Here is a 19,951-nt window from a genome sequence, read left to right as displayed (position 1 = left end):
GAAGAAATAATAACTTAAATGTCTTGCGTGCAAGTTAGAGAATAAAGACAATTCAAGCAAGGACTGTTTGGCGCGTTGCAGCTAGTAATAAATATAATTGTTAAAGTTTCATATGCTAATGTTAATATATGCAAGCTAACAATATCCCATGATACACTGCTGATTATGATAAAGTTTACAGTTTAGCGGGAAAAACGTTAGTTCCTATCAAGTGTTCGAGAGAAAGCGAGAGTTTATATTTGACAAAGCACAAATGTTAGACGTAATTCGAAGCGTGAAAAGTTTGCTGAAGACGAGCAGAATACAGATCGATAGCAATGTTTTTCGACTTCATTGTACTCTTACAGTAATACTGCTGCTGTCCTTCACTGTCGTTGTTTCAATGAAACAATTCGTTGGGGAACCTATTGATTGTATAAGAAGTCGAGGGTTGCCTCAAAGTGTAATCAACACATATTGCTGGATCCACACAACTTTCTCTTTGCCTAGTGCTTACCAGAAAAAGGTGGGAATGGAAATTCCTTACCCCGGTGTGGACATAGGTTACTTATCAGGAGACAGTCATACCCCACAATTTAAATATCACAAATATTACCAGTGGGTGTGTTTTATGTTGTTTTTTCAAGCAGCTTTGTTTTACTTCCCTAAGTGGCTTTGGAAGTTGTGGGAAGGTGGAAAAATCCAAGCTTTGGTGATGGATTTGGATATCGGGTTGTGTACTGAAAGAGAGAAAAAACAGAAGAAGGGGCTCTTGGTTGATTATTTAATTTCTAGCTCAGGTCAGCACGACTGGTATGCCATAAGATATTTTTTCTGTGAAGTCTTAGCATTTATTAATGTCAGTGGCCAGATGTTCTTAATGAATCGGTTTTTCGACGGAGAATTTTTAACTTACGGTTTGGATGTTATAAAATTTTCAGAAATGGATCAGAGTGAGAGATTAGACCCAATGATTCGAGTGTTTCCACGAATAGCGAAGTGCAGAATTTTCAAATTTGGGCCATCAGGAAATCTGGAATCAGATGATGCTTTGTGTTTATTGCCATTAAATGTTATTAACGAAAAAATTTACATATTTTTATGGTTTTGGTTCATACTTCTAGCAGTTCTTAGTGGAATTGTTCTTATTTTTCGGATAGCTATTATTGCTTGCCCATGTGTAAGAGCGTACTTATTAAACTTTCGTTTTCGAATCATTTGCATGGAACATTTACAAACCGTTATTGAAGATGGATCACTTGGAGATTGGTTTCTTATTTATATGTTGGGTCAGAATATAGATGGAGTGATTTTTAAAGACGTGATAACAGAAATGGCTGGAAGAGTAACAGCAGAACAAGATGACGCCGTCGATGTAGCACAAGAGATCTAAAAATATATTTAAGCCTAGTATAAAAGTAAAGCTAAGCTAGACTAGGTAACAGCTTTTAACGCAGTCCTACATTATTGTAAAATATATCTTGGTGAAGATAAATTTTGTCACTTAAGTTTTATTTTTTCTTTTATGAGAAATCAAGATGATTCTTACAACAGTTATTTTCAGTTTTAAGAGTCGCGTAATGAGGCTGAAAACATATTTTAGTAGTGTTACTTTAACTAATATTACGTTCATTTAATCAGATCTTTAAAAGGCATATAAATTATATGTCGGGTGAGAATATGGAGTGATGTTTAAAGACGTGATAGCAGGAATGGAAGAGTAAACAAAACGAAAGGACGCTGTTGAATGTAGCACATGATATCTAAAGAACAGTGTATTATATATTTAGTCCTAGTATAAAACTTAAGCTAAGCTAAACTAGGGAAGAGCTTTTAATACAGTCTTACATATTGTAAAACATTTCTTGGTAAAGATAAATTTTGATGTTTTAAAGTTTATTTTTTCCAAAGTTAGATTCTTACGAGAGCTGTTTTTAGTTTTAAAAGTGTAGTGTAATAAAGCAGAACACGTTTTAATATTACTTTAACATTACTTTCACTGAATCAGATCTTTAAGTTTTAAAGGCATATAAATTATATGTCGGGTGAGAATATGGAGTGATTTTTAAAGACGTGATAGAAATGGAAGAGTAAAAATGAAAGGACGCTGTTGATGTAGCACATGATATCTAAAAACACTGTATTATATATTTAGTCCTAGTATAAAACTTAAGCTAAGCTAGACTAGGTAAGAGCTTTTAACGCAGTCCTATATATTGTAAAACATCTTGGTAATGATAAATTTGATGTCATTTTAAGGGCTATTTTTTCTTTTATTACGGATTAAGGTAATTCTTATAATAGTTATTTTCAATGTGACGAATGTAGCTGAAGACGAACACAAATATTTATATTTCACTATTAAACTAATAAAATACCTTTTTTTTTAATCAGATCTTTTTAAGTTTAAAACTCAGCAAGAGGCATAAAATTGAAATGCCCGAGAAGTATAGAAACGTTAGATTTGCCTATTTTTACTCTACTTAATACTCAGTGGAACTTAATTAAATAATAAATATTTACCGTATAAAACTTCCTGACATGCTTGTAGAAATTAAGCTGTTGTCATTTAGATTTTTTTTGTTTTTTAGTAAAACAGTTACTTTTGACAGAATTAAATAAATTCATGCATTTTTAATGTGATTGTGAAGGTTATAATTCTCTTGTATAATTGAGCAACACATACAACAGTTCCATTTCAAAGACTGTATATATAGCCAGGTGGGTTAAGGCGTTCGACTCGTAATCTGCAGGTTGCGGGTTCGAATCCCCTTCGCGCCAAACATGCTCGCCCTTTCAGCCGTGGGGGCGTTATAATGTGACGGACAATCCCACTAGTCGTTGGTAAAAGAGTTGGCGGTGGGTGGTGATGACTAGCTGCCTTCCCTCTAGTCTTACACTGCTAAATTAGTGACGGCTAGCACAGATAGCCCTCGAGTAGCTTTGTGCGAAATTCAAAAACAACAAACAAAATTTTAAGTTCAACGGCAAATATTTTAATGACAATTTACAGTACGACATTTCGATCACTTGAGCGATCGTTCTCAAGTACATTCTGTAGAGGTACATGAAGTGAAACAACGATATTAATTTTTATTGTTGTTATGTATCAAGTCATCCCGAAAGTGATGTTCGAACATTTAATACGTAAAGTGCATCATCATTTCTGTCTTTGTAGAAAGGTTTAATGACTAAACTATGTAGTTGGACGTTTATAATAATGTTCAGACAAACAAAAGATACTAATCCGATTCCACTTTTTCAGACCATTAAACAAACTTATGAAGATGAATGTGTCTGAAGAACACGTTAGGCATATAATGCTTTATGAGTTTGAAAAAGGCAATAGTGCAGCAGAAACTACGCGAAACATTCAAAGTGTTTATGGTGCGGAGTCTCTCAATGAAAGAAAATGTCCAAGGTGATTTCAAAAGTACAGATCAGGTGACTACAGCTTAAGTGATGCGCCACGTTCAGGTTGTCCTGTTGAGTTTAATGATGACTTGATGAAGATTATGCTGTGCTGTAACTGTTGAAGAGCTGTCACAGAAACTTAATTCAGCAGTTCACCGTCATCTGTAAAAGCTTGGAAAGGTGTCAAAACTTGGAAAATGGGTCCTCCCATGAGTTGACAGAATCCGACATAGAGCAACAGTAAACATTTGCACTCCCGTGAACGTAACTCACCTTTTTTGGAGAGGTAAGTGACTGGAGGTGAAAAATGGATATACTGTAAGAATGTTAAGCGCAACAGTTAATGGCTCAGTACAGATAAACTGGCTAAAATGCAGCCCAAAATGGACCTCTTCCCGAGGAAAGTCTTGTTAAGCGTTTGATGGGATATTGTTGACGTGATCCACTTTGAGTTGCTGCCATTCAATGTAATGATTACGTCAGACTTCTATTTTCAACACTTAGAACGCTTAAATGTTGCACTGAAAGAAAAGAGGCCTGCTTTGATCAGTCGTAAAAGTGTTGTGTTACAGGATCACATCTGCAAAGGTTGAAGAGCTAGACTGGAAAAAAAAAAAATCCACACCCTCCTTATTTTCCAGACCTCGCCCATCTGATTATCCTCTATTCTGAAGTTTACAGAACTATCTTAATGGAGAAGAGCTTGGAACACATGATGGCAAAACTACTCTCTCTACATTCCTATCCTCCAAATCCCAAGAAGTTTATAGAAGTGTCGTTCAGAAGCTTATGAATCACTGTCAGGAAGTAATTAATAATTATGGAATATATATTATTGATTAAATAACATTAAAAGCGTTTGAAATCCTTTCTCTTTTTCAGAATCTAAAATCGGGCATTACTTTAGGGATGACTTGATATATAACTTATGATAAAACAACAGTTATACTGTGGACGTCCTTTCAACCTCAAACCTTTTTTCTCCTGTCAAATTGTTTTTTGTTTTTTTTTGTAAAACCAATAACTTGATGAAAGTAAATTTACCGAACAAAGACTTACTTTACTTGAAGATGATCTCAGTACAGCGCTCGAATGTACTTACTTCTTTCTAAATATATTTTTCCTTGCTATAAAAGTTGTAATAAAATACTGCTTATAAACGCAAAACTAAACTATTAATGTAATAATGGTTGTTCAATAAAATATATTAAACTTCGCTCAACAAACCTAAGAAATATCATTAGGCCTCCTACAATGTTGAGGTTTATATACTATGTGATATTCTAAGTCCTTTTTACTTCTCCGTATACTAACATATTCTATTTTAAATTTCACTTCTTGAAAAAAAAAACATTTTAATATATATATATATACAGTGAAACCTCGCTTTAAAGTTTAAGCTTATTCGTTATAGTGCTCTTGTCTCCTCGTTTTTTGTGTTTTCACGTGAAAGAAAAAACAAAATTATAAAAATCCATAACTCTGTGAAAAATACACTATTCACCCTAATGAAAGTAATTCACTGAATAATATTGTTTAATACAGTAATGAAATAAAAGACACAGAATCTTAAATAATCTGCAAAAAGCAGACGATATCTCATAACTAGCAATTTTTTAAGTAGCGCTACGTGATTTGCTAAAAATCTCATCTATCTGTACAGTAACGTTCCCATGGGAAAAATGTTTTCTTGGCAAGCGACCTACAAATCACTGAACAGAGAATAACGTAATCCATGACGTCATTTGATAGACGAAAACGTCGCTTGTCTGATGATTATAAGTAATATAAATGTTAGAGTGAGCTACTATATGTATTAACAAATCCTGAAAGAAGGTGGGCGTGACACAAGGTGTCTGATTTCCTATTTAATGGCTCTGTAACCATACAAAATTAAAGGTTAACAAATTGTATTTTTTTGGTTTTTTTTCAGCGATCACGGCATCGTGTAGCGTAATTTACGTTGAATTTAGCAGTACCTAAATAAAGTACTTATATCTCATTCACGTGCAATGAACAATTCCTTAAATTAAAATATCTACATATTTATAATGTTTAAATGACTGCTCTCAGGAACCCTTTCTGAGCGCCAAACGAGATATTACTGTATGTATATATTACATGGAATCATTGAATAGTTCGTTTGGTTAATAATGGACTCGACGAAATGTAATAGTATATATTCACGTAATTAATTAAAGTTACAATATGATGAAGAAAAACCCACTCAAAAACCTCATAGTTCAATCTTCGATTCGAGTTACGAAATTTTTTTCTAATGTTTCGAAAGGGCATCCTAACCGAAGTGACTGGTTTTAGTTTTATAAAAAAAGTTTGAGTAGTTATTATTGTTTGGAAACTGGTTCGACTAAAATGTATTTGGACTACTCCAAGAATGCTCAAAGATAGATGTATTTTCTCCTGTATGGAGTGGCTTATATATACATGTGTGAAGAAATGATGTCACTTATACCACCAGCAATATCATAATATACAACTTGAAATACATAATCTAGGTCTTTCATAATTATTATCAATAACAAAATGCTACTATCGTAATACAGAACTTGATACGCAACGTTTACGTCTCTCATATGTGCGACCACCAACTGTTAATTTCACAATACTCAACTTGAAAAAAAAAAAAGTAGTTTTCTGATACTTACAAACAGTAACTCAACGTTTATATTACAATACATAATTTGAGAAATATCGTGTCTAGGTTTCTGATACTTGACATTAAACATCACAACAGACAAATAAATAAACATAGTTTAGCTCTCTGATACTTATCACAGTCACAAAACGTTAATATCACAATATACAAATTGAAAAGCATTCTCTGATACTTAGCACAGCAACACAACATTGGTATCACAATATGAAGCTTGAAAAACACAATCTAATTCTCTGATATTTTGCCCTAGCAACATGACGGTAAAATTAAATACCTTGATCGAGATATACTGTTTACGTATTTAATACGCACCGCCGGCTACACAACGTTACTATAACAATACCACACTTGAGAAACACTATAAATCTCTGATGCTTACCATCATGAATATCACATTAATATTAAGGTACACAATTTGACAAACACAGTTGACGTCACTGACTTACAAAGAGAAGTACAATGCCAATACCACGTGTAACGGATTTACTATTATGTATTTTATTTTAATGTTTGTTTCAGTTATATATTTAAAATTCATATAACGTATAAAAGTATATTGCGAAACTCCCACCTGTTCTATACATTTGCAGAAAATAAGCGAGCGTGAGTATTAACAATAAACTGAATGTGTATGTAATACCAGTGATAACCAGTATTGTAAGTGAACTTTCGAGAACGTCTCCTTAAACTATTTGTAATAAATGTTATTATAAATTGTATTATTATTTGTATGCTAAAATATATTTATGTTAAGACAAATAATTATGTGTGTCAATTTTGTTGGCAAATATCATAAATTTTATACACATTGGCATTCAATTAACTTCGAAGTTAAATTTAAAACTTCCAGCTATTTGAAATCGTAAGAGTTAAATACGTAACATAATAAATCGGAGACTCGTCCGTGATAAATTATAACACTTAACAAACGATACACAACTTCAGTAACACAGACAATGTTTCGATTCTTTTCACCTTCAACGCAACGTTACTACCATAATACAAAACCTGAGATATACAGTGTTGGTCTCTCATAAATACCACCAGTAACACAACGTTAACATCATAACATACCACTTGAGAAACAACTTGCAGGTTATTCATACTAAACACTAGCTACGAAAATGTTATATACATTAACATACGCAACTTCAAAGTACTTCTCAATTCCTCAAAACAAAGCATTAATGTGTGGATTGCAAGTTTGGATTTTATCACAAAGATCTTTCAGTTTTGTAGAACATTTAGTAAGTGTTGGCAGAAGTAGTCCTGTGTAGCCCTATGTTTCAGTTTTGTAGAACATTTAGTAAGTGTTGGCAGAAGTAATCCCGTGTAGCCCTATGTTTCACTTTGAAATAAATTCGGCGCACGTGCAACAGGTCGCATGACAATTACGTATTATATAATGAAGTTTATATCTGAAAGGTTGAAACAAGAGGTGCCTAGTTCATCATATAATTTATTATGCTTTCCATACGAACAAACGCATCGTATATCACATGCCACCGTATGGAACAAGAAAAATTGTCATGCAGCTTCTATGTTCCAAAGAGACTTTCTTCGCAAATTCTGTTAGTCCAGTGTCACCAAGTGTTTCAGTAGTATTAACAGACTAGTCCAGTGTCACCAAGTGTTTCAGTAGTATAAACAGACTAGTCCAGTGTCACCAAGTGTTTCGGTAGTATAAACAGACTAGTCCAGTGTCACCAAGTGTTTCGGTAGTATGAACAGACTAGTCCAGTGTCACCAAGTGTTTCAGTAGTATAAACAGACTAGTCCAGTGTCACCAAGTGTTTCGGTAGTATGAACAGACTAGTCCAGTGTCACCAAGTGTTTCAGTAGTATAAACAGACTAGTCCAGTGTCACCAAGTGTTTCGGTAGTATGAACAGACTAGTCCAGTGTCACCAAGTGTTTCAGTAGTATAAACAGACTAGTCCAGTGTCACCAAGTGTTTCGGTAGTATGAACAGACTAGTCCAGTGTCACCAAGTGTTTCGGTAGTATGAACAGACTAGTCCAGTGTCACCAAGTGTTTCAGTAGTATAAACAGACTAGTCCAGTGTCACCAAGTGTTTCGGTAGTATGAACAGACTAGTCCAGTGTCACCAAGTGTTTCAGTAGTATAAACAGACTAGTCCAGTGTCACCAAGTGTTTCGGTAGTATGAACAGACTAGTCCAGTGTCACCAAGTGTTTCGGTAGTATGAACAGACTAGTCCAGTGTCACCAAGTGTTTCGGTAGTATAAACAGACTAGTCCAGTGTCACCAAGTGTTTCGGTAGTATGAACAGACTAGTCCAGTGTCACCAAGTGTTTCAGTAGTATAAACAGACTAGTCCAGTGTCACCAAGTGTTTCGGTAGTATGAACAGACTAGTCCAGTGTCACCAAGTGTTTCGGTAGTATGAACAGACTAGTCCAGTGTCACCAAGTGTTTCAGTAGTATAAACAGACTAGTCCAGTGTCACCAAGTGTTTCGGTAGTATGAACAGACTAGTCCAGTGTCACCAAGTGTTTCGGTAGTATTTAACAGACTAGTCCAGTGTCACCAAGTGTTTCAGTAGTATAAACAGACTAGTCCAGTGTCACCAAGTGTTTCGGTAGTATGAACAGACTAGTCCAGTGTCACCAAGTGTTTCGGTAGTATGAACAGACTAGTCCAGTGTCACCAAGTGTTTCGGTAGTATGAACAGACTAGTCCAGTGTCACCAAGTGTTTCGGTAGTATGAACAGACTAGTCCAGTGTCACCAAGTGTTTCGGTAGTATGAACAGACTAGTCCAGTGTCACCAAGTGTTTCGGTAGTATTTAACAGACTAGTCCAGTGTCACCAAGTGTTTCAGTAGTATAAACAGACTAGTCCAGTGTCACCAAGTGTTTCGGTAGTATAAACAGACTAGTCCAGTGTCACCAAGTGTTTCGGTAGTATGAACAGACTAGTCCAGTGTCACCAAGTGTTTCGGTAGTATTTAACAGACTAGTCCAGTGTCACCAAGTGTTTCAGTAGTATAAACAGACTAGTCCAGTGTCACCAAGTGTTTCGGTAGTATAAACAGACTAGTCCAGTGTCACCAAGTGTTTCAGTAGTATTTAACAGACTAGTCCAGTGTCACCAAGTGTTTCGGTAGTATGAACAGACTAGTCCAGTGTCACCAAGTGTTTCGGTAGTATGAACAGACTAGTCCAGTGTCACCAAGTGTTTCGGTAGTATGAACAGACTAGTCCAGTGTCACCAAGTGTTTCGGTAGTATGAACAGACTAGTCCAGTGTCACCAAGTGTTTCGGTAGTATTTAACAGACTAGTCCAGTGTCACCAAGTGTTTCAGTAGTATAAACAGACTAGTCCAGTGTCACCAAGTGTTTCGGTAGTATAAACAGACTAGTCCAGTGTCACCAAGTGTTTCGGTAGTATGAACAGACTAGTCCAGTGTCACCAAGTGTTTCGGTAGTATTTAACAGACTAGTCCAGTGTCACCAAGTGTTTCAGTAGTATAAACAGACTAGTCCAGTGTCACCAAGTGTTTCGGTAGTATAAACAGACTAGTCCAGTGTCACCAAGTGTTTCAGTAGTATAAACAGACTATTGTTTTGGCGTAATGACGAACGGAAAAACAAATTTAACTAACGCTTGGTTGCCATAGAGAAGAGATCAACTCTGAGGCAATACGTTCACAGCACAGCATAAATAGTCCTTTTTGTATCTTTGTGCTTAACTTCAAACAAACAAACAAACAAACAAGTGTAACTATAATTATATGCAATAAATTATACAAAATTCCACGTACAAAATTATATAATGCTATTATATATTACAATAAATATATAATAATATAAGCATTTTTATTATTTTATCCATAATAATATATATTTTATTATAATGTGTATTGTAAATCATCATAGAACATCATATGTTCTTTCAAATGAGTGAATTATTTTCATTGCAATCGGGTCACATTCTATTGTGCTTAAAACGTTGATAGCCACTGGCTGTAAATTTATCTACACCGACTGTGACGTAAGAAAGAGTCTCATGAATCTTTCTAGAACACACGAGAAACACACTGCTAGTATATAAACGGTTAAAAAGCCGAATGACATTATTTCTTGATGGTATTTGTTTGCACGTTCACACTTTTTTCAATATTATTTATTCGTCGCTATGGCAAGAAGGGAATGTTTAAATGACCCAAACATATTATATTTGTTGCAAGTTTGATCTAATTAAGTTTATTCCTTTCTCAATTTGTAAAAAAAAAAAAAACAACCAAAAAACTTACCTGATAGAAATAAATGAATATTTAATTCGGAATCAGCGTAGCAGAATCATGGAAAATCCGTTATAAAAACAAAACAAAAAATACCGTTATGAAGTTTAAATTCGCAAGCCTGCGTTATCCGACATGAAATATACTAGCTGGTTCCTATGAATAATTTGTATTATTAATTTAAACATATAACCAAGAAAAATGTATGCTAGAAATTATCCAGCTCAATACTTTAATAAAATATTTAACAACACTTATAAACTAAATTTGTAAAGAAAATGTAATTAATAAACTTTCTAAATTAATGATAAATTACACTTAACATTTCACAACGTTTCACCAGATTTACCAATCATCACTGGATGAGATATAAAAACTAAAGCAAACAGAATTATTTTGAAAAAGAATCACGTAAGAATCTGTAAGAGTACCATGTAATGTATTAACATACGTCTAAGCAATTACAAACAATAAAGTAACTTATGGATAAATTTATTGATGAATTGTGAAGTTTAGGTACAATAACACTTTTAGGGCTGAATATAAGTATTGAAATTCGTTCTGTACAGAAAAGAGAAAGGAATTATTAAAATAGATATAAGTGAATACCTTTATATTTGTTAAGAATAGGGTTATGTTTTTAATAATAAGGCTTGTTTTATTTTTAGTCTATTAATGTTTTACTTTTGCACAACCGTTAAAATACAAAAATATATCAAGTAGCATAGGCGAGCCTAATTAAGTCCGAAACAAAATATATAATAATTATATATATATTCAAAACTATATAATTTTGTACAATATAAAAAATTATAATTTATATTTTCGATAAAAAGTACGGCGAGTAGCGATTTGCATAGACAAAAAATGAAGCAATACCACCTGCAATCGCGATCAATTTTCAAATATATCATCGTTCCACTCGTCGCTCCTAGGAATATAGTGGCGATACGAACAGTACTGGTAATAAACAACATGCATAGGGTAAAGCTATAAATAAAAATTAACTGGATAATTTTATCAATCCTTGCATTGATTAAGTACAAGTAGAGTTGTGGAATAAATATTTGTGTTGAAATATCAGCAGCCACTTTGTTATAGGCTCCCTTAGCATATTTACATCAAGTTTTGAGTAAAATGTTAAGCTTACCATGATGTTCAAGAATGAAAAATGTTTGTAATTTTTTTCTTGTCACCTAGACTTCGGTTCCACCATAGTTATCCGAGGTTCCGCGAGAAAATTTTAAAATGTTAATATTTTTTCCTAAAACTATAGAATTGTATCATAATACAATATACAAAAAAAGGTAAAATATATCATAATACGTTTATTGCGTATTGGGCCTTTTAATATTTTATTCTGTCTAACACCAGACGACTTTATTTTACATAGGGGAGGCTCTCGCGGTGAAAGAGTTAATACAGTCTCAATTAACTTCAACAGTGGAACCACTGGTTGTTTGTATATACAGCACCATCTCAGTATCTCATGCAAGATAGCCTAGTAATTTTCGTATGAAACATCGGCCAACTCTGGGTGATTATGCCAACTGTCTTTTACAAAGCCAGTTCTGGATTAGTGGCTGCATCTCCAACAAAAATGAAACATGACGTCATAGCTGAAACTTGTTCGAATTTGAAACATTGTGATGCAAATTGATGCAGTATCAATTATTTCAATTTCAAAGTATATTCATATGAAGTATAATTATATTTATGACAATTCTACTTGCTAATTGTTGAGTTATGTTAGATTTGTTGTAGTTTAATTAGACAAACTTGGTACCAATGAGTTCTATGATTTTATGCGGGTGTCAAAGATATAAGAATACGTTTTTAAACAAATTGATAATTAGTTGTCACTCTTATAATAGATAAGTAGGTGAATATCAGTAATAAATCTGATACGAGTAATAATCTTTCTAGGCCTAATACGAATTTATCGGCGTTGAAGTCGTGTGCAAGTTCCTTAACACTAGGTGATGAAAAGAGTACCGAAACAAGAAAGAAAAGAAAGTCAGTGGCGACGTCAAGGGGGAGCTTGAGCCCCCACAAATAAGCCAAGCCTCCCCTCAGCCCCCCAATATTGTTACCTACATATATTCATAAAATACGGAAAACACAATCGTTGTTGTTGCTTAACAATTAACATCATTAAGACTTAATACTCATTAAGACGGAAGTATGTGTCATGCGTCCCATAACAACGTACTGAATGCACTGAAATTCATGCGCTGTATTGCTGCTCACTGTGTAATACCATTCTATCTTGAGCTTTGACGAAGATTAGACAACCACGTTGATTTCAAGTTACAACAGATCATCAGGGATTTTACTTGATAAACCAAAGGTTTTACAGGTATTTACCCGTTAATTTAATTTATCTTTTATTGAAAAGCATGAATGGCATGCATGTTTTGTTTGTTTTGGAATTTCGCACAAAGCCACTCGAGGGCTATCTGTGCTAGCCGTCCCTAATTTAGCAGTGTAAGACTAGAGGGAAGGCAGCTAGTCATCACCACCCACCGCCAACTCTTGGGCTACTCTTTTACCAACGAATAGTGGGATTGACCGTCACATTATACGCCCTCACGGCTGGGAGGGCGAGCATGTTTAGCGCGAACCCGCGACCCTCGGATTACGAGTCACACGCCTTACGCGCTTGGCCATGCCAGACCCCGGCATGCATGTATAAGTGTATTGTGTACAGGTCAAAACTATGAAGCATTTAGCCAGTGTTGTGTCCTTTGTGAGATCATTTTCCATTGTGTATCAGCCATCCAAAATTGTACTGATGATTGTGGCATACACTTAAAATTATGACTTACAATCCAATTAATGTTATACTTATGATTAGATAATAATCTTACATGTTAACTGACCAAATAATATTTCTAAACAATTCTAGAATGAATTTTGAAATTATCATTGGGCTATTTAGAAGTGCCTAATTTAATGTAATATAGTAGTTACATTATTGTAACAGGTGCTTGTCACACTTATGATAATAAGAACAATATCACAATCACAGTTTGGCCTGTATGAATAATGTGAACTTTTGAAGAAACCAGCCTTTCTGTGAAGGTCAACTTCAATTTAGACATTTTGTTTTGGTGCTACTATGACCATTCAATATCCAGGCCGCGGGTTTGCTTTGTTCGAGCGCTCGATTTCTGCCTTGAACGCCTTAAGCGTATGATCACCGAGCCGCTGACCATGGTGTACGCTCTGCGTACGGCTAACGATCGACTCAGGCCGATCGAGATCCAGATGCCAATCGCACGTCACCCCCTTCCCCCCCGCTCACTCCCATTAGCTTCCCACAGTTTTACAACATGCTCTATCAAAGCTGTGTTTGTGTTTCCTAATTAGCCCTGTAATTTTACATTATCATTACCGTCTAATTAAGTACTTGTGCTATATGGTAAAGATAAACACTTTCTCTAACAGTATTTCACAGATATGTTCTGGATTTTCATGTGTTATTAATATAATTTGGTGATTTCAATGCCGTAGAGCAGTTGTTCATAATGTTGAACTATGTTTAGTTGTTATTTGTTCCTTATTCATGAAATGACCCAACAGTATGTTTGTTATATCTTTTTCTTAGATTTCGATGTTTAAAATGAATATCCTTTGTAAGCCCTAATGCCAGTATAAGGAGAGAAATTCCCATTCGTTTCATACAAACTAACACAACTTGGAAGTAAGAAGTAGTACTAGCAGTCAGCCGGCTCGGGAGTCACACTGACGTTCGCGCGCTCTGTATAAAAAGGAGTTATGTTTGTTTACGCGGCTCTCGTTCTTACTGGTACTCAGCCTCACACTGGAACACACACTCAGTTTGGATTAATAAAAGGAAATCAAAATCAGCGACTCGTTTTCAAACAAGACAAGAGTCAGACATCACCCACTGAAACATAAACCAGTCACACTACACATAGGGTTGATTATGCAACACTACCTTCTACCCAAGAAGAGGCATCGAGTAGATGGTCCTACAAACACATGTGGTGCAAGTGAGGAGGACAATGGTGATCGTGATGGTGAGAAAGCGGACATGACTAGCGCAGGACCCCAGTCGCAAGAGAGCACCACTCACACCCAGGGTGAAAAACTACCTCCAGGACCCAAGGACCTGAGCCAGCTTCCAGATAGTGGTCCTACCTGTCCAGACTTGAAGAGATACCTGGCTACAGAATACAACGGCCAGTCAAGGTCATTCAACAATAACTGGCGTGATCAGCACTCGTGGTTGAAGTACTCTGTGATCCAAGATGCTGCATTCTGCTTCGCATATCGTCTTTTCAGTCACACACACTTCAGTAATGAGAAGTCCTTCACCCATGAAGGCTTCCAGAACTGGAAGAAGGCGACCATATCACTGAAGTCCCATGATAACTCTGCAGGACACAAGTTTGCCATGCAAGCTTGGGCAGAGTTTAAATTGCAGTAAACAAAGGGTGCAAGGATCCAACATGTTCTCGATGCAAGCCATGCTAAAACTGTGGAGGAAAACTGACATTACATAAGAGCCGTGATAGATCCATTGCTCTACACAGACTGCCAGAATGAAGCCCAGAGAGGTCACAGGAAAGGTAGTCAGTCAGATAACAGGGGAATTTCCTGGAACTTCTTGACATGATTTCCAAGTATGATGAAATCATGAAGAAGAAGCTGAGTGATCCTGGCAATGACAATTACACGCACCATGATATCCAAAACGAACTGCTTGACATCATAGCTGGAATGATCAAGAACGATATCAGCAAAGAGGTCATGGAAGCTGATCATTTTGCTCTAATGGTGGATCAAACAAAGGATGTGAGCAAACAAGAACAACTGTCCATTGTGATAAGGTACCTCCACCAACAGACCCTTCACGAGGAGTTCCTGGACTTCACAGCTGCTGAGGGTCTGGATGCAGATTCATTGCTCAAGAAAATCATGGAGACTGGCTAAATGTGGTATTGACCATAATGCCTGCATTAGCCAGTACTATGACGGAGCTGCAGTCATGTCAGGGCACATCAGTGGCGTACAGGAGAGATTCAGGAGAGAGGTGTCTCAGGCTGTGTATGTCCACTGCCATGCATACAGGCTCGACCTTGTGCTAGTTGATTGTATGCACAACATCCAGTCTGCAGCAGAGTTCTTTGTGACAATTCAGAAGCTGTACAAATTCTTCTCTACATCTGTTGTGCATGAAGAATTTCTGAAGGAACAGAAGAAGCTTGAACCCGTGAACCAGCACATAGAGTTGAAGCGACTGTCAGACACAAGATAGGCCTGCCAACATGCTGCTTGTCTGGCTATGAAAAGAACCCTCCCTGCCATTGTGACAACCCTAAAGCGTCTTGTGGAAGGGGACAATGTTCACAGAGTCACTGAACAAGGGACCTATGCATCCTCCTAGATCAGCAGTTCGTAACCAGTCTAGTGGCCATAGAAAAAAACTACTGCTGATGACAAAACAGCTATCAGACCACCTCCAGTCACCTGACCTGCAGCTGGCCTCTGCAGAGGACCTAGTACAATTTGTCATCTCTGGTCTCTCAGAAATGAGAACTGAAACACCATGGAAAGACTTGGAAGAGTCTACTGAGGATATATGTAAGAAATTGGGAATACACACTGAGACGGTGCAAAGAGTACTGGCCAAAGAGATGAACCAACACCAGATGCCAGGAGACACAGCTTTTATGCCATCATAGACAGGATGCTCAAAGAGCTGAATAGAAGATTCTCCTCTGATGCCTGCAGTGTTCTGATGAATGCAACTGCATTGAACTCCAAATACTCCACATTTCTGGACAAGCAAGCACTCTTAGGAATGGCAGCAAACTATGGTGTGGCAGAGGATGACCTCACAGTGGAGGTCCACTAGTTGAATCGGCTAACTGCCAGGAAGAAAGACAAGGGGCAGGAAGTATCCACACCATTGGAGCTTGCAACCATGCTGGAGCCATACAAGGATCCCTTTATGGATCTCCACAAACTTGTATGCATCGCTGTGACCCTGCCTGTCACTTCAGCTGCCTGTGAGAGAAGTTTCTCATGTCTGAAGCTTCTCAAGACATACTTGTTCAACAGCAATGGTAACAACCACACCAGCAACCTTGCTGCCATATCAGTATACTCCAGGAGGGCAAAACAACTCGATATTGATACTGTTATAGACACATTTGCTGCCAATCACCAGAACAGGCGCATTGTTTTGAAGTAATATTGACTATAAACACAACATGATGAAAGATAGTTAGCCTGATAATGACCTTACTTTTCCTCAGAGTGTATTAACTTCACATGGGATAATTCGTTTCTGCTATATAAACTATGTCTTTATGTTATATTTCTTTTGATTTGTAGCTTTACTCTTAATGGTATGTTAAATGTTCAATCTTAGGTAATCTTGATTTTCTTTATTATTATGTATTACCTTGGGTGGAATTTAGGTGAGCTTCCTCTTTTACATATACGCATATTTTCATAAACAGATTATTTCTAATTTGTAATAATGAATTATTAATCAGATTCTGAGTTTCCAATGAAAACTGCATTAAAAACGCAGTTCAAAATATCACACCTTTCTGAAATGTGCCACTGAAGAAAGTATTATGAAAGTTTTATTTAATATGATTTTGCATGGACAGGTAATGAAGATGGACCTAGTGGGTTGAATGTGGAACAGTGTTGAATAACAGTAGTTTGCATCCAGCAAAGTTAAAACGGCATTTAGAAACCAAACACTCCCAATTAAAAAATCCAACTTCCGAGTATATCAAAAGAAAGTATTTTCAATTAAATGCAAGAAAAGCTATATTTCGCTTGTTTGTCCATCAGGACAACAAAGGTGCTCTTATTGCTTGATATCGTGTTATTTACCTGTATTGTAAAAGCAAGTGAAGCTCATACAAGTGCAGAAGATTTTATAAAACCATGCGCAAAAGATTTAATAGAATGCATGATTGATGAGAAATTTCTTAAAAACATTAAAACATTCTGTGCCCCTTTCTGACAATTCGGTTTCTCGAAGAATCAAGGATATGCCAGCAGATTACTCAACAGAATAAATAAAGCGAGTAAAAACGAGGCCAACTTTTTCGCTTCAGATGGATGAATCAACAGATGTCTCAGATTATGCAATGTTGCTTGTGCTTGTTCACTATATTCACGAAGCTAGTTTTGAAGAAGACATGCTATCTTGCAAACCTTTGCCGCTCAAACAACGGGCGAAGAAATATTTAAACTGATCGATTTACTTATAGAAGAACATGACATCCAATGGCAGCTTTGCTCAAGTATTTGCACTGATAGGGCTGTAGTTATGAATGGAAAATTTTCAGGCGCAGTGTCACGCATAAAAAAGAAAAACCCGGATATTGAGATTATCCACTGCTGTCTTTATCGTCATGCACTTGCAATGAAACGAATGCCAGATGAGTTAAAAGCGGTATCGGGTGATGTCATATAAGTAGTTAATTTTATAAAATCAAGACCACTCAGTGTGAGGATTTTTAGTTTACTCTGTAAGGATATGCGAAGCTTGCATAAAAATGTGCTGCTTCATACGGAAGTCCGATGGCTTTCTCAGGAAAAAAAGTGCATTTAGGTTTTACGAAGTGCGTGAGGAGATAAGCTCCTTTTTATTTCAATACAATTTTAAACGTGCATACAAATTAAGGGACAAATGCTGGATACAGAAAGTGGCTAACCTTTTGGGACGTATTTACCTATCTAAATGAAGTGAATACCACAATGTAGGGTACCAGGATAATGTATTTCAAAGCTGAGAGTAAAATGGAATTGTTTCTACGTAAGATAAAACTTTGGGGTGAATGTGTACTTTTGGAAGGACTTGATTGCTTCGAAAATGTCAGTGGGTTTATTTAGTTATGAATGAAATTTTCTTGAGTGAAGATACAAAAGTTTCAGTCTTGCAGCACATATCTGATTTGTGTACAACTACTGGGGAGTACTTCCCTCCTCATTTAGAAACATTATTGTGGATTCAAAATACCTTTGTTGACTCTGCAAATACCAACGATTTGACTTTGAAAGAGAAAGAACAGCTTACAGAAAATTCAACTGATTGCATCCTAAAAATAAAATTTCAGTGGGAAGAAATTACACAATTTTGAATTCAAATGGCCATGGAATACCCTGAAATATGTAACAGAGCTTTGAAAATGTTGATACATTTTCGAACAACATATCTTTATGAGCAAACATTTAAGAGTATACAGCTACAAGGACCAAATTTAGAAACAGGCTAAATATTGAAGATGACTTGCATTTACAGGTAACAACCATAACTTCAAATATTGAACTACTTTGTGAACAGAAGCAAGCCCATCCGAGCCACTAATAAATAAATAAATAATTTGTACTTTTACTGATATAAACTTTGCAAACATAATTTTTTTTCTAAATATTGATATTTTAAATAAATGTATATTATAAAAGCTTAAAGTAAACTTTATCTGGTGCTAGTGGCCGATTATTCTATTTTTAGTTTATATTTTTTATTAAGACTCCGGAATGTTTTGTTTTTTTTCTGATATGAAGCTCCACAGGTCTAAAAAGTTTAGAAAACTTTGCCATAAAAACTCAAAATTTTATTCAGTCACCTGAATGATTTTTGTGAAAAGTTTATAAAAAATATTATTAGGCGAATATGTGTATTCACTTTTGAGGTAGTTCTAATATATTTCTACAAATGCTAGTTTTGAAAATGTTCCGTTATATCCACTAGAAAAAAAAAGTTATAATTTTTAAATACGCAAACCATCACTTACTGTCTGAGTTAAAAAGAGTTAAGAAAAAATTCTATATTTTTTTATTAGGTTTAACTTGCTTTTATATCATAAAGTTAATTTGATTCCTTTGTTATTAATAGCAAATGATTGCAGCTGCAGCGCAACAAATCGTGGAAAATCACTATGTAAAAACTACACTGACAAACATTATGCTAACGTTATAAAATACAGTGCAACAACTGCCACGATTTCTATATTGGAAAAACAAGCAGAAAAATGGAAACCAGTTTCAAAGAACACACAAAAACGCACCTTCACACGTTATTGAACATTGCAAGTTAAATAAACATAACATAGCCATAGAAAACACCCAGATATTAAGTAGGGAAACAAATATTAACAAATGCGAAATCAAAGAAGCCCTACTTTTACAACAACTAAAACCAAAATTGAACCAACAGAAGCATCTTTATGCCTGTACTAATTAATAACCTCATATCTAACTGCAACGCTCCCTACAATTCCATACACGTATACATTTTTGTTCCTCAGGCATGTGCCCGACAACGGACAGTTGTTTGTTTGTTTGGAATTTTGCGCAAAGCTACTGGAGGGCTATCTGCGCTAGCCGTCCCTAATTTAGCAGTGTAAGACTAGAGGGAAGACAGCTAGTCATCACCACCCACCGCCAACTCTTGGGCTACTCTTTTACCAACGAATAGGGGGATTGACTGTCACATTTTAACGCTCTCACGGCTGAAAGGGGAGTATGTTTGGTGTGACGGGGAATCGAACCTGCAATTCTCAAATTACGAGTCGAGTGCCTTAACCACCTGGCCATGCCGGGCCACGGTCAGTT

General features: G+C 35.9%; 1 pseudogene; it reads left to right on the top strand.

Moving 5' to 3' along the window:
* The first annotated feature begins 213 nt into the window (after positions 1 to 213).
* LOC143231415 (innexin shaking-B pseudogene) lies at positions 214 to 2,639 on the top strand (annotated as a pseudogene).
* The last annotated feature ends 17,312 nt before the right edge of the window (positions 2,640 to 19,951 follow it).

The sequence above is a fragment of the Tachypleus tridentatus genome, chromosome 11 (genome assembly GCF_004210375.1).
Source record: "Tachypleus tridentatus isolate NWPU-2018 chromosome 11, ASM421037v1, whole genome shotgun sequence".
NCBI classification, from domain to species: Eukaryota; Metazoa; Arthropoda; class Merostomata; order Xiphosura; family Limulidae; genus Tachypleus; species Tachypleus tridentatus.
The sequence above is the reverse complement of the archived record's forward strand: the minus strand, read 5'-3'. Positions and strand labels throughout refer to the sequence as shown.